This window comes from Pongo abelii, chromosome 5, assembly GCF_028885655.2.
Source record: "Pongo abelii isolate AG06213 chromosome 5, NHGRI_mPonAbe1-v2.0_pri, whole genome shotgun sequence".
NCBI classification, from domain to species: Eukaryota; Metazoa; Chordata; class Mammalia; order Primates; family Hominidae; genus Pongo; species Pongo abelii.
Genome location: NC_071990.2, coordinates 77,537,006 through 77,541,157, shown reverse-complemented (window position 1 = coordinate 77,541,157; position 4,152 = coordinate 77,537,006). Strand labels below are relative to the sequence as shown.

The following is a 4,152-nucleotide window of genomic DNA, read 5'->3' as shown; positions in this document are numbered from 1 at the left end:
TGGTCACCATTAGTTTGATGCAGTGTGAGTCTCCATCTCTGGAGCTATGAACAGGTGATATGTGGAAAGCTACAGCCCGCTGAAGATTATTGTCCTGTGGTTAGAAATAGAGAAACCAAGGTATAGAGAGTGGTAGTGGTAGATTTAATAAATACTATGTTGAAAGGGACAAGTGAGAAACAGAACAAGAGATATATATATATAAAATATGTATGTATGTATATTACATATAAAACAATATTAGCTATATAATATTCTTGGAAAATGTTTAACTTTAATCATGAGGAAACAATTTAAAAAATTAAGTATGTGAACTTTCAAGAAGGCAGCTGGCCTGTGTTCTTCAAAGATTTGATTTTATAAAAAACAAAACTAAAGTGTGAAGATAGTTCTGGATTTCAAGAGTAGAATATGAGGATGCATTGCATGAACTTTAAAGGGCCTCTGAATCAGAAAACACACACACATTTACATAGCTATACAAGTTTTTATGGTGTAACTGGAGAAATTAAAATATGGCTACATTCTAGTTAATAATACTACATTACTATTGATATCTTTAGGTGGGATCTTGCTCTGGGAGAAAGTTAGAAGTGCTGCCTGAAGATGAAGGCATCTTGATTTGACAAGAATAATTATCCCAACACCCTGTACCTCAAATTCAGCTAGAAAGCATACAAACAGATAGGAAAAAAATCTCCTGTTACTACTGAGATAAACTCTAATTCCCTTAGTATTATCCATGAGTCTACTTGTCTACCACTTCTGACAAACTGCTTCATTATCTTCCCTCTATCCTACACAGGCACCAGGCAAAAGTACAGTGATTCTTGTAGACTGCTATGCTCTTTCATATTTCTGTTGTTTTGTTCATGCTGATTTCCCTGCAAGAAAAAAAAGACATTATTTTTTCCTTTCTATATCTAGCAAAAATCTACTTAGTTTTTCAGATGCATGAATTTGTTAAAAACTTCTCTACTCCACTCTTGTCATTTTTTGAACTCTAACCTCCCTCTTTCTCGCTGTCTCTCTCTCTCTCTTCCCCTTTATCTCTCTCTCTCTCTGTCTCTTTCTTTCCCCTTTCACTTCTATTTCCCATTACATATTGAACTCTTCTTAAGGTAGAATTCATGTTTTATTCAGGTTCGCTTTTCCAAAACTGAGCATAATTATTGATATATGGATTGTCTTTATCTGTTTTGCATTGCTATAATAGAATGTCACAAACTGGGTAATTTATAAGCAGAAGAATTTTATTTCTCACAGTTCTAGAGGCTGGGAAGTCTAATATCAAGGTACCAACATCTAGTGAAGGCCTTCTTGCTGCATCATCCCATAGCAAGAGGCTTCTGCCTCTGATCCAACTGAGAGACTGAAACTCTTTTATTACTGACATTCATTCATTCATGAAGGAGAAGCCCTCATGGCCTAATCACCTGTCAAAGGTCCTACCTCTTAACATTGTTGCATTAGAGATTAAGCTTCCAACATATACTGTTGGGGAACACATTGATTGAAAGCATGGAAGTTCAACAAATATCTGGTATATGAATTTAGGAAAGAAGAACGGCATGGTCTTTGATATGGTTTGGCAGTATTCCCCGCCCAACCCACCCCCCGCCAATTTTCACTTGAATTGTATCTCCCAGAATTCCTAGATGTTGTGGGAGGGACCCAGGGGGATCCAACTGAATCATGGGGTTTGGTCTTTCCCATGTTATTCTTGTGATGGTGAATAAGTCTTATGAGATCTGATGGGTTTATCAGGGGTTTCTGCTTTTGCTTCTTCCTGATTTTTCTCTGCCACCACCATGTAAGAAGTGCCTTTCCCCTCTCACCATGATTCTGAGGCCTCCCCAGCCATGTGGAACTGTAAGTCCAGTTAAACCTTTTTGTCCCAGTTTCTGGTGTGTCTTTAACAGCAGTGTGAAAACAGACTAATACAGTCTTCTTATATTCTCAGTTTGCTGACCAGAAGGTGAATTGTTTGGCAAGGTCAACAAGCGAACAAATGAATCAGCAATAGCTAAATCTTAGAACAGAGCTCCCTGATACAGTACCTTATGCAATCATGCTGTCTTCAATCATTTGCAAACATTTATTGACTACCCACAATCTTCTTGAAATCATTTATGGATCTGGGGAAATAGATGAGTAAGACACTATTTTTCTGCTCAAATATCTTATAATCTAGTGGAAACACTAAAACATATCACATATTTGTAATATTGTAAATTATATCTTAAAATAAAAAATAAAATGAGAGGTTTATAAGAGAGATTCGTCCAAATTTAGTGTAGAAAATGAAAATTTTTGAGAAAAAATGGTTGCACTGATCTTAAAAGATGCATAAAATTCAGACAGGTAGGGGGAAAGTAGAAGAAAAATAGGAACAGTAAAGGGGATACCACAGAGATAAGATAAACTGTGGTATGAGATAGGTGGGGAATAAGAGGGAGTGAATACCTCAATCCTTTCTCTCCTACTCATGAAACTTACATTCTATGAAACACCTTGAATTATCTTTGCTAAAAAAAAAATGGATATGATAAGTCACTGACTCAATATCTAATCCTCTGCTTCACCTCATTAACAGAAATCTGTTTTGAGTGTGTCAATTTACCCACCTAAAAACTATTTTTCCATTTCTCTTGAAGATTTGGATGACCAATATTATGTAAAGTAAAGATGTTAAGAGAAGCCTCCAAGAAAGCTCCTTAAAGGGATTAATTTTGTTAACCCATATTGCCATTTATCTTCCCCCATTTCCCCTTTTTTCTTCTTGGAAATCAAATATAATGTCTAGAGCTGTAGCCACCATCTTGCTGCCAGGAGGATAAAAATCATGCTCTAAGGTTAGTGGCACAGGAGGAGCAAAGGAGATTGGATCAGTGACAACATCATGGAACCACTGCTCTCCCTGTAAACTGCCTGCTTCCAGACTTAAGACACAAGGAAATACCTTTTCATCTTGTTTAAGACACTGTTCCTCATGTTGTAGCAGCTAAATTTAATTACTAACAAATATAGTAGAAAATAGGGATCCATGAAAATATCTGAGAAGCAATGACAGAGGGATCAGATGGGAGACTAGAATGATATTTTAAAAAAAGGTAACTTGATTTTGTTAGGGTGCTGTGGTAGAAAGTAGAGAATAAAGCATGTAGAAAGTACATTCCATATTTTATCTGAGGAAGAGGCCAAGGGATAAATCAAAGGGAAAATCAAGGATGGAGCTAAAGAGGTTGAAAGGAAGTTGGAAACATTGTCAGACATGGGAAAGTTGAGGACAATTTAATCAGGTACAACAGGGAACAAGTCATTTTATGTAAACTGGTGGTGGTAAGCCAATGAGATATCCGTGTGGTGATGTCTATGAGGCTCTCAGACATTTAGGAATGAAGTTAGCAGACAGGTCTGGATTTGAGCTTAACATTTAACACTCATACACACAGACTTAGAGCAACACTCAAACATTACCAAGGGAGAGTGAAAGACAGGAAAAAGAGAGTACTGGTCTTTGAGGAGCAACACCATAAAGAGGCAGCAAGGATGTCCTTTTTCATAGTAAAACCAGAAGAGGTCAGTGTCATGTAACTAAATAAAAAAAGAAAAACAAGTGGTGTTATGTGTCAGTGTATACTTCAGTAAACTTTGATCATATTTAGATTGCAGGCTCTTTGGAAGTAAAGGCTATAGCTTAAAGAATATTTTTAATTACCAAATTTCTTAGCAAAATCCAGTAGATAGTTGGCTCTGAAAAAAATATTTGCAGTTTTGATTTTTCTTGATCCATTTAGGTCAGGGGAAGGCTTCATGCTGTGCAGACAATGAGGCGCTTTTGGGTATTTCCAGACTGCTGATGCTGAACTTTACATGTAACTTGCTCTGTTCTTTGGGATACTTTAGAAGTGAAGTATAAATATTTAAAAAGGAAAGGGTTATTACTGTGTTCACTTTGATTGATATAAGTGAGGAAGTAAACCTGAAAATTTAAAGATATTCTATATGTTCTCTCTTTGAATCAACTGAAATAACGTCAACTCTAATCACCTCCAGGTTGCTCTGGTAATGTCTTTTCTAAGGTAAAATATAAAGTAACATGGATACTACGTTATTATTTTAATATATGACAAGATTCCAAGAAAAAAA

General features: G+C 36.1%; 1 long non-coding RNA gene across 1 annotated transcript; it reads right to left on the bottom strand.

Moving 5' to 3' along the window:
- Nucleotides 1-473: 473 nt before the first annotated feature.
- On the bottom strand, nt 474-3,925 carry LOC129059977 (uncharacterized). The gene is made up of 3 exons (XR_008526244.2): nt 3,722-3,925; nt 2,061-2,138; nt 474-884 (listed from the first exon to the last, which is right to left on the bottom strand). It is a non-coding gene; the product is annotated as an uncharacterized LOC129059977 (long non-coding RNA).
- Between the last annotated feature and the right edge of the window lie 227 nt (nt 3,926-4,152).